The 12,052-nt window shown below is 42.3% G+C and overlaps 1 long non-coding RNA gene across 4 annotated transcripts in view; it reads left to right on the plus strand.

Annotated features, from left to right (window-relative positions):
* The window catches only part of LOC144828059 (uncharacterized), a 51,903-nt gene that overhangs the window by 30,784 nt on the left and 9,067 nt on the right, over positions 1–12,052 (plus strand). For all 4 annotated transcript variants that reach the window (XR_013610403.1, XR_013610397.1, XR_013610400.1 and 1 more), the window contains one exon: positions 7,391–7,450. This is a non-coding gene — a long non-coding RNA (uncharacterized LOC144828059). The remainder of the gene's footprint in view (positions 1–7,390; positions 7,451–12,052) is intronic.

Raw genomic sequence — 12,052 nt, forward strand, 5'->3', positions numbered from 1 at the left:
GTCTTTGCTTTACACAGAGAAGTGTTAGTGCTTGCAAAAATCAAATAATTGCCAAAAAAATCACAATAATAATGTCTTACATTTTACTCCACCCAAAAGGTTTCTACTCACCCTTGTTTCGTAACATATGACTGATATCTATTTTTTCATGATAAGATTAAGCCTATGCAGAGTTCCTCAGTGAGGAACTCCGCAAAGTGACAAAAAAACTCTGGCGTCTACGCGGAGTTCCGCAAGCAGCGGAGTGCGTAAGGGTCATGCCGTTTGTGGTGATTTCATCCCATGTCAGAGGATCATTCGGCCCTTCTCTTCCAGGAAGTTATGGATCTCTTTGCCAAAGGAGCTATCAAACGCTTCCCTGTGCCAGAAGTAGGTTGGGGTTGCTACTCCCACTACTTCTTGGTACAGGAGGACGAAGGCCTGCATCCCATCTTAGTCCTCAGGGACATCAACCCCTTCCTCCGAAAAGAGAGGTTCAAGATGTTAACCTTGGCTCAGGTCTTGTGTACCTTCGACCCTGGAGATTTGATGGTAGCGTTGGACTTACAGGACACTTACTTTAACATCTCCATCTTGCCTGCCCACCGGCATTACCTACGGTTCACGGTAGGCCACACGCATTTTCAGTTTACCACGCTCCCCTTAGGCCTTACCAGCCCCCCCTACCCACTCCCCCCCCTTCCGGGTGTTCGCAAAAGTGATGGCGGTGGTCGCAGCTCATCTGCACAGATTAGGGGTTCCTGTCTTCCCCTATCTCGACGACTGGCTGTTGAAGGCGAGCTCGCCCCGGCTGTTGTCTCCCACCTCCAGACTACGATGAACTTCCTGCATTTGCTGGGGTTCTCAGTTAACGTGCTGAAGTCGCACCTGATTCCCTCCGATAAGCTCCTTTTCATCGGAGTGGTTCTGGACACAGCACAGTTTTGGGTCTATCCTCCCTAGCAGCAAGTCCAGGATATTCAGGCTATGATACCGATGTTTCAGCCTCTATCCCGGGTTTTGGTGAGAATGACCCTGAGGCTGCTGGGCCTCATGGCCTCCTGCATCCTGCTGGTGCATCATGCCAGATGGCATATACGTGCTCTGCAGTGGGACCTGAAGTTCCAGTGGGCGCAGCACCAGGGCAATCTTTGCGATGACGTTCAGATTTTGGAGGGGACTGCAAGTCAGTTGCAGTGGTGGTTCACAAACCAGGATTGGGTCAACAGCAGATCCCTCTACCTTCCCTAACCTGAGTTCACAGTAGTGACGAATGCGTCACTCCTGGGTTGGGGCAGCCATATGGGAATGGTGGAGATCAAAGACCTCTGGTCTTTGGCAGAGTCCAGGCACCACATCAACCCTCTGGAGCTCCGGGCAATCCGTCTTGCGCTGAAGGAATTCCTTCTTTCTGTCAAAGGAAGAGTGGTGCAGGTGTTCACGGACAACACCACTGCCATGTGGTACTGCAACAAACAGGGCAGGGTGGGGTCGTGGACCGTATGTCAAGAAGCTCTTCGCCTCTGAACATGGCTGGAACATCAGGGCATATCTCTGGTGGTTCAACACTTAACAGGTTCACTGAACGCAAGGACGGACAAACTCAGCCGCCAGTGCATGATGGATCACAAATGGCATCTGCACTCGAAGGTCGTGCTAGGTCTCTTTCAGTAGTGGGGAGATCCTTGGTTAGATCTATTCGCCACAGAAGAGAACGCTCAATGTCAGCAGTTCTGCGTGTTAGAGTTTCCAAAGCGGCTCTCGCTCGGCGACCCTTTTCGTTGCGAGTGGAGTTGTGGCCTCCTGTACCACTTCTGCCAAGATTGCTGAAGAAGATCAGACGCGATCAGTCCCAAGTCTGGTACCCCGAGCTCTTGAGCATGGCCATCAATCCTATTGTTAACAGATTTCTGAAGTGCATTACTCATCTCTTTCCTCCTTCTCCTTTCGTAATGCCCTAGTGGGAGTTGACCTCACTTATCTTATGTGTGCTCCTTTTGAGCGTCTACATAATTGTCCTCTTCGCCTCCTTAGAAGACTGCTTTTTTGCTTGCCATCACCTCTGCTTGCAGGATGAGTGAGCTTCAGGCTTATCTTCCAGACCTCCCTTTCTTGCTGTCCATCCGAACAAAGTAGTCCTCTGTGTAAGCCCTCTTTTCTGCCCAAAGTGATTGCCTCTTTCCACATAGGTCTGACCATCAGATTACCTACCTTCCTCCAACCTCTGCTGTGTTTTTCTCTGCCAGGCGCACAACGTATAGACTGTTCACACACTTTCTGTAGTATGCTTTGTTCTGGGCAGATAAACTCTAATCCCCACTCTCCTTCTATCCTCGTGTTAGTGCAGCCCAATGTAAACAGCAATTGTAATGTATTTAGATTTACAGAACACTTACTACCCCATACGAACTTTGAAGCGCTTTTTCGGCGAGTAGCACACTACTCTAGGATCCAAAAATGATTAGTGGTGAATTAGTATAGGGAAATATAAAATGTATATGAGAGCTGGACATGCTGGTCTGTTAGTTGGGTTAAAAAAGATTGTGGGGGGATAGAAGAGGGAAGGTTTTGCATTTATATAGCGCTTGCTACCCCTGATGAAGTGTTGAAGTGCTTTTCGGTGAGTAGCATGCTACTCCAGGTCCCAAAAAGATGAATAGACGGATCAATTATGGTGGGGAGGTTGTTTTATTCTATACACACAACTGTACACAAATTATTAAAATTCCGTTGTAAAGTTGTATCCAAGAGGCAAGTATAGTCTCTGATAATAATGTATACAATACTGATAAGTTTTAAGTTGGCTTGCCATCAAGACTGATGCCCCGTAATGTTGATGCAAAGTCATCTGTGCTGGAGTATCTTAGACTCTTGTTGAATTGTACCATCCACCTTGTAGGTACTGCTATTTGTATCAGGTCCACGTTGTAGGCAGACACAAACGCCTAAATTGTGCACTATTTATATTAAGCATAATAAGCATAATGTAAGTGAGCAGATGACAGTAAGCACTGTACAAGCTGTATTAGGTGCTTAGAAGTAGAGTGACATAGAGAGCAATAAGCACTCACTAAATCTTTTTTATTATTATTAACAGTCCTCATAAGACCATACAATTCAATACCATGTACAAATAGCCCATTGGGGAACAGTTCAGGCATCATCTGGGGATTAAACATCCGAGAAACACAAGTGTCTTTCATGAATACAAATTGACTACTCCTCCAAGGACTGCACTATATTATTGACACAGGCGAAAAGGCAAACAAGCAGTCAGGCGGCGCATTGATTGTATACCCCCCACCTGACAGGATGGTGACAGACCCCAACCACCTGCAGGTGAAACGTGCCACCTCACTTAATAGCTGCCAGATGCTTTACTATGTAAGCAGACTGGTGGTTTACAACTGCGCCTACGTTGGGGCACCACATGTTTTTTCCAGCATAATCTGGTGTGCTCCCCCCTGTGTGGGATGATAGCACCCACTGAAAACTGCACCGTTGTGTAGTCTGGGACAGTGCACCTTCCATGTAATTCTGAACTGGGCCTTTAAATACGGTACTATTTTGTGTGCCTATTTAATTCAGGCATACAAAGAATGTGGTACTACTTGTATACTAGGGTAGGACAAGGAAGATTTAATTTCTATGGTGGCAGAAATATTTTTGTCAAGTGCTTTATGCCCTAAATACTCTCCCGTACCCTGAACATAATGAGATTACGTAGAATACACCTCTGCGTGCCTAATGCTGCCATTGGTATTTGAAGACCAGTGATTAATGTGGCTTTATCAAGTTTAAAGCCATTAGGCGTTTCCGACCTGTCTGATACTTGCATATGGAAAAGATGGGTCATTTGAACCTAAAGATAGATAAACGTATTCATAGGTCACGATTTATGTCTGCATCTAATATAAAACTGTAAATTAGGAGAGGCGATAAGTGAGGAGTTAAAGGCAGCCGCTAATCGAGCTGCATTTGTACATAGGCCTTCCTATATTATGATATCTATTCGTGCTTAAGTCTTTAATTGTAATGAATACTTTAATACCCAGGCATGAAGTCATCGTCGAGCTGTTTAGATAATCCACCTGTCTCGCCACTTCTTCCCCACTGCATCCTTAACCAGTGGCCTAGCCAGTGTGCCTTGGGCCCCAAGGCAAGAAAGGAAATGTGACCTCTGCCGTTTATTTGGACTGTGGAAAACAGCAATAATCATTGTTCTGTGTAGGCCCCTCAGACCTCTGTTTGAACTGTGACAAACATCAGTTATCAGGGTTCAGTGGGCCTTTAAGGCATCTGGGACCTGGTGCCACTGCACCTGCTGCACCAACGGGAAGCTAAGCCCCTGCCCTTAACAGCTTCTATTCTAGCCCCACTGGAGAACCGAAACAGCCAAGTACTGATCTGGCCATATATGCAGGCATGCAGCCGCCTCTTCCTCTGAAGGGATTTAAGTCGATTGAAAGCAGCATGCGGGAAACAACCATTTTCTGAGGTAAAGTCAACCAACACCTCTTCTGTTCCAACCTGAATCCATTTTAAACCAGGGACGAAAAAACGGTTCATCGTCATCCCTTGCTTATCAGAAGGGTAAAACAGATTCATCTAACATTACAGTGCACCACATAACAAATTGTGATTCTGTTTACAAATTAAAACTAGCATGCATATAGAAAGGGCAGCCTTTGGCCAAAATAGCCATTTTCCCTACCCATACTTTTAACACATCTTATACAAAAAATGCTAATTACATTGTCATCCGGAAATAGTCATTAGCGCCTACTCATAACCAAATGCCACTTAGAATTGTCTTTCACTTCAAGCTTTCAAATGTATATTAATATAAAAGCAGTATTGAATTTTTTGACGTTGTGTACTCTTACCAAAATTTAAAGCATCAACTTTATATGACACACCATAGAAAAAAGGAGTTGTTTATATATACTAAACCTCCAGAAACGTTTGATTAACCAGTTATAAAGTCACGTCTAGCTTAGTTACTTTATAGTCTTCTTTTTTTTTAATAGTAATTATTTCACATTGTTACTGAATATGCATGGCTAAACACTTACAAGGTCCCAAAGGCGAGACCTATTGGCTATGACAATGCTTGTTATTGATTTAGTACGTTGAGCGGCAGAACTTTTGATTAAGTCCTGAAGAATGCCGCAAACACCTATTTGGAGGGTTAATAGGCTGAAACATGTTGACCTCTTATTGACTCTAACAGTACATATATATTGCTCCCACAGTGTCCTATTTTTAATCCTGGCCCAGGGGTGTACAAATAATGGAAACCACATACCATTTAGAAAGTTTTAACTTTCACTCTGCTGCCCCCACTACCCTGAGCTCATTATTGTGGTATTTAGTATACCTTTCTCTATAACAAAATATGCCTGAACTCCTCCCTCGCAGTGAGGGGGTTGTTTCATGGTGCAAGGAGATTCCCAATAAGGAAGCATGCCAACTATGGTGGGTGAGGGAAATTGTCCTTTTAAAGGGATATTTCATCTTAGCCAAGTCTTAATTTGCAACAGTAATCCTCAGAGACCCAAGGGTTTCTTGATTGTGGTAGAAATGCATTTTTACCCCTTCATTTTATGTTCAAGCACAGACCATTGCATGAAATGTGATCTATGTAGGGAAAATACTCTGTGCACTGACAAAATGTGTTAAAATAACAGAAATTTGATCATCGCAAATATAACTAGAATGTTAATTCTAGCATATTTTTGATACTACAAGGTATAAGAAATATGGGGATCTTTATCTGATATCTTTATCAGTAAGTTATCTGAAATTATTGAACATAAACTTTTCCAAGTATTATTTCAAAAGATTAAGGAATTGGTCATTTCTAAACTAATCCCAGTGCGTATGACTATAATAATCACCTCTCTCAAATCAATATTGTGCTTGTTTTAGTGAGAAAGCTAAATGATCTAGGAGAAACCAGGAACTGGCGTCAGTATTTTTCTTAGGAAGCTTCAAGTTAGAGAGTGAAAACACTTTTTAGAATGCCCCAAAAATTGTGATAAAGATATTTCAATATGTTTGACAAAAAGAATAGGTACATTTCATGACAATATTGAAATGGGAACTAACAGGAACAAATATTTACACGACATTACAAAAATATTAGAGACAAAATTTCAGAAATATAGGAAATGCTGAGGTTTATGTACTAATAATCCATTAGGTAAAAAGTGGTTGCTTGTAAAGTCAGCACAATACTTTGTCTGTGATAGCTTTTAAATAAAGGCATTTTTTAATGCACCCCATTTTACTTTCAGATTCACAAATGTTCCCTTGGGTTACTACCTCCTGTTACTGTTTTTCAGTCTACATATGGTTTCAAAGCTCAATACATATCTTAACAATGTATTAAATATTCAGAAGGGAAACTATTAACATTCCCCTTCCAAATTCTGAATTGTTAAATGGGCTTAGTACATTTCAAAAAGGGGTTTAGCATTTGCAAACTCTGTAAATTACTAAACCAGTGGATTTTTTTAACAATAAAACATGAGGCAATTTTTCTCAATTCCCTCCAAATTAAGTTTACTAATATTGTTAGTTGAATGATGACTGGTGCATGTACCTATTTAGTGTTAGTGTTGCTTCAGATCAAGTAAAAACCATCATACATAACTCTTACACAATACTTAAAGACAGAATTTCTGACATCCAGTGTTAATGTTTTGTTAAATATATTTGCAAATGTTGTCACTTAAACAGGAAAGCAGCTAAAGCAGTCTCTGGACATAAAATAGGATGTAATCATAATCTTTAGATACATTTTCTGAGTTTCAGGAACAATGTGTGTCTTCTGGGTTTACTCTAAACCACTATAATAAACATATTCAATGATTTTAGATTTGATCTGTTTGTACTGGTTTCTGTTGCAGACAATAATCTAGATTTAGACCAAGGATCAATTCCACCCATGGTTTTTAAAATCTATTTATCAATCATCTCTATTAGTGTTATCGCAACTGAAACTGTAATAGAACTGATCTGAGAGATGGACCTTCAAGTATTATGCTCAGTCAATTTATTGATCAAACTATGGAGTTAAAATCTGAATCGATTAGATCCACTTGCATTGCCTGACCACTGTATTTTACATCAATAGATTACTTATCAGCACATTTTCTCTAAGTAAAAGTCAGTCATCTTCTATTTTTCACGGAGCTCGTGCTGGGTCTGTTAGAACTCTTTCAAAATTATGGCATTTAAATGTCCAAAAAATCAGGAATTCTAGTTTCAAGCCTGGTCAAACCTTAATGAATGGTACACCACAGATGCCCTTCTATTTCTACATTTTATTGTGCACCATGATTCAAAAATGGCATGTTTTTGCTTTTGGAGGTAAAATTCTAAACATATTTATTGTTGTTGCCAGCCGAAAAATTATCACTAATTGGGAAGATAACAACAAGTGGTCGTGATGCTTGCTGGAATGGTAAGTTTTTAATCAAAAAGTGGATGGAATTCAAGTTTCAGAGACAATTTTACAAAAGTGTATGGATTTTGTATACATTTCAAATTGTTGATCTCCAAAATGGCCTAAATCAATAAATTGAATTGAAATTCAAGTTTATCATTTGAATCCTATTGTTGGAAAAGATGTGATTTTGAACCCCATGAGGTGGTTCCTTTCCAGAAAGCATTCAGGTTGTAATCATGACTCAAATAATGCTGAGGAGGTTAAAATATTCAAATTGAATTCTAATTACATATGAAATGTTCATTGTTCAATATATTTCTCTTAGTATTTTAATGTGAGGACTTTATTGCTTAAGCAAAATCATTAGTATTTGTTTTTCTATATGTAGGAAGCATTACATTAATGAAATCACTGTTTCCTACCTTCTTTCTTTCCTTTCCTGTTCTTTATGAACGTTTCTATTGTTGAACTTTAAAGATTGCCCGAAATTAGGAATTGTGTTCTACATAACTTTGCTGTGTTACAGTATGTTGATTTGTATGTATTACTTTTGTCTCTTATGTGTATAGCAACTGATGTTTTGTTTTGCTTTAATAATGGGCTTATGTTTATTAGGTTTTATTATTCAATAAAATGTTTCAAACACAACAAATGGTAGTTGATATGTATTTGCAACTGCAGCATTTTTATTGTATGGGCAGTTTCAAAGCAGCCAAAAATATGTTCTGTGGGATGACTGAGGACCACATTGGCATCAGCAGGGAGAGGTTTGGGCAGGTGATTAGGGGTATATGTAAGGTTGGAAGTAGGAGGATCAAAGCATGTACATTGTGTGGACTGTGACTCCTGGAGTAATTGCGAGGGATACCATGCTACCCTGTAAATGAATCCCCTAGTGATTATTATCAACAAACTTTATTCGGTTTTATAAAAGAAAAACATCTTCCAAGTTACAGATTGACAAATATAATATGTCCAAGTTAATCAGAACACAAGATAAAAATTCATGAATTACAGCAGTAGCATTTTGCATCTGTGAGATCTCAATGAATGCCGTCATCAGAATCGGTAGTCGCTGGGGACAACACAGTGCATGGACCGTTACTGGTTCAAGCAAAATATCAACATCTGTTGGCATGACTGATGGGAGTGTGAGACATGTGTCTAACACACATTCTTCTCCGCATAGCAGGCAGCGTAGAACAGGTAGGATGCAATCTTGCCAAATTGGTCTGAATGACAAAAAGCATGTGGTATTTATTTCTCTTAGACGAGGTAGTCCCAAAATTTGGATGGTGCGCTCACGACACTTCATCGCCAGTAGAGTTGTCTCCATGGAGAACTAGGTGTCGTTTGTGAAATGACTTGCCATATCGCAGCAATAGAAGCAAAAATAGTATTCCTGCAGCGAGTCCTAAAATGAGAGGCAATCCGCCAAACACAGAGTGCACAAAGTTTGGAAATATTACTAGGACTGCTTCAAAAGGTGCTAACAGTCCAGAAAATATGGTCTTCAATGTATGTACAATACCACTCGTATTAGACATGTTTAAGATACGACTTAACATTTCTGAGAAATGTATAGGGCAATTTGTAGTTAAGAGGGCATGTATCTCTGCAGAAGTCCTTGCGACTTGCAGATCATAGGTTTCTTTGGCAGAGGTCAGTGGCACAGTTTTTTGAAAAAGAATGGCTTTCATTCTGCTTAAAGTATGTGATGCGGCATCATCCCTTACCTCACTTGGGCCGCGTCTCTTCGGACATTCACGCTGCATGGAAAGCAATCCCGATGCGTCCCTGGCAACAACCTTGCCAACCAGAAACCCACCCCTCTGTCCTCTATTCCAGGAGCCAATCAGGAGAAACCCTTTCCCGGAAACACATCAGCACGACCCCGGAAGTACCTCCCCCAACCAGGATCCGGAACCAGACGAAGGTCGGATCAAGCTCGTGGCAGGAGACCCAGATCGGAGTGGTGACGGAGAAGGCGGCTGAGGAAGAAGACGAGTGGAGCGAGGACTGGTGGAGTCCGCAGGAGGTGGCTGGGGAGCGGCCGCAACTCAACCAGGAGAGTTGTGGCGGAGCGTGTGAGTACCCGAGAACCGGCCATGTAGCACATTAGGTGCATTGTAGATAACTTCCCCTTTAGGGGTCACCCGAGAGTCACGCTATCGCCTGTAGCACTGTAGTTCTTTGTAAAGCACTTCACAGCCCTGTACAGCACTGTAGGAAGAGACTCTTTCCCCCTCACGTCCTCTCTCACAGTTCACGTTCTGCCTCTCTACTTCCGTCCTATTTCGGATCCTGACCCGACCCTACCTTCCCCCTCCTCACTGTCGCTTCTTTCCTCTCACTTGTACCTGGGTGTTGGTGAACGGTTCCAACCTAACAAGTCCGGTGGGACTAACGGCTCCTTTGTTTTGTTTCTTTCTCCCGGAACCTCCGAGGACCACCCCAGACCCGAATCCCGGAGGGACCAGATCGTGGCGTGACCCGGACCAGACCACAACCATCAACCAGAGGAGCTGCTTCTTGTTTTCTTTGTCCAAAACCCTTACGTATTCTGTCTATCAAGTGGCAAGAATAAACAAACATTGCCCACTACATACGGCCTCCGCGCTTGATATTCCGGTCCGCCAGTCCCCCACGTTCACAAAGTATCAATTTGTATGCTCAGACGTAAGTCCCTAGCTCACTTTGCCACTTGATTCAAGCAAGCCGGGCTGAAGACGGCTGAAATGCCGGAAACCGGTCCTCGGAAGCTTGTTTCCGGTCCAGGGAAGGCATGGCTTGGCAGTTCGGGCTGGACTGTTCCCATGAGGCACAGGGTCAGACTGATTTGCATATGGCCATGTCTGAAATGAGGTGGCAGAGTGAGCTAAAGAACGGTGATGGATTAATCCCAGATCTGTTGACTGGGTGTGAGTGTTTGATTGGTTCAGATGCTCCGTCCATCACCACCCCGTTTTGTAATTTAACCCCAACACGTACTTCAACCTTAACCATAATACTATATCATTAACCAGTAACAATACCAGAACCATACATCCAACCCAGACCCTAACTGTTACACCAGTTCTCACTCTTAAACCCTAACTGTACTCCTAAGTCTGATCTAACACTATAGCCTATTCTAACTCAAACGTAATGCCTCACCCTAACCACATCTCTTACCATCCAAACCTCACCCTCAACCCTTAAACTAAACCCTTCCCTAATCCTAACTGTAACATTTTTCCTTTCATAGTCCAAATCAAAGTGCAACTCTTAATAATAAATTATTTTTAAATTAGCTTCAATATGCAAAACATGACAATTTGGGGGGTGGGGGTTTGCCATAATTTTCTTCATAAATAAATAAGTGAACAACTTTTTCTCTTTTTCTTTATTTTATCGTTTTTTTTATTGCAAATCGAATTCTACGTGGACTTTATGAAATGAAATTTAGCAGAAAATGGGATAGCATGTTCAAGTATGAACTTTGATCACCAACAAACCTTTACGGTGGCTATTTCAGGATATTTCAGCACAAAAGGTTGTGTGGATAAATGTAGGAGGGTTTAACAAGCAAGAGGGTATGCAACAAAGTTAGAGCTCTAAAGCTCAGTCCAGTCCAGGGAGACGTGCATGGCATGCCTACGGCTCTTCTGTGGTCCCTTCAGAAGGCTGTGCTAAACAGAAAGGCATGCCCACGGCTCTTCTGTGGTCACTTCAGAAGGCTGTGCTAAACAGGCAGGCATGCCCTCGGCTCTTCTGTGGTCACCTCAGAAGGCTGTGCTAAACAGGAAGGCATGCCCACGGCTCTTCTGTGGTCACTTCAGAAGGCTGTGCTAAACAGGAAGGCATGCCCACGGTTCTTCTGTGTCTCACTTCAGCAGGAAGTACAACACAGTTAAAGGTACAATTTTGAAGGGGTGATGTGCACTCACAGTTTTTCAGAGCACCTACGGAGGTGTGGAATACACACACACAATTTGCCAAAAGTGTGTGCAAAACATACAAGTAATCACACAAGTGTACTGAGCAATCAAGGTGGCTGTAAAACCTTCACAGTTGTAAAGTTTATTGCAGGAGAGAGCACAACACAGGTATACAGCACAGTTCAGGGTAGTGCACAACACTGGTAGAATGATTTAGAGCAATCCAGGGGTGTACCTCCCATACATCTTACAGAGCACCCACTGGAGCATGTGCCAGACAGACACACACACTGAGCATTAATAAAGCTACATTGAGTAGTCCAAGAGGGAGGATGGCATACAGATAGGGTAACGCATCCGATGAAGCCCACCCTAAGGTAGCGTAATGTCCTTACTGACACTTTCTTTTAATTATGAGGCTTTGCCCCATTAGTCCAATGTTGTGCCTGTCGTGGGATCCACGGATCTGTAAATGTATTTCATGTGGATATCTAGATATTCTGTCATGAGTCTGGGCCTCCTGGGCCTACACTGGATACCCCTGAAGTATTCCCTTTGGTACTTTACAGAGTAGCAGGATATTGGACGCCATCAGTGCCACAAGAGAATCACAATCACCACCCTCTGTGTGATTGCATGTCTCCTTTGTCAGGGCTCCTGGATCAGTAGTATTCTATATACACCCATTCAAAGCAGC

Source organism: Lissotriton helveticus, chromosome 1_1, assembly GCF_964261635.1.
Source record: "Lissotriton helveticus chromosome 1_1, aLisHel1.1, whole genome shotgun sequence".
Lineage (NCBI taxonomy): Eukaryota > Metazoa > Chordata > Amphibia > Caudata > Salamandridae > Lissotriton > Lissotriton helveticus.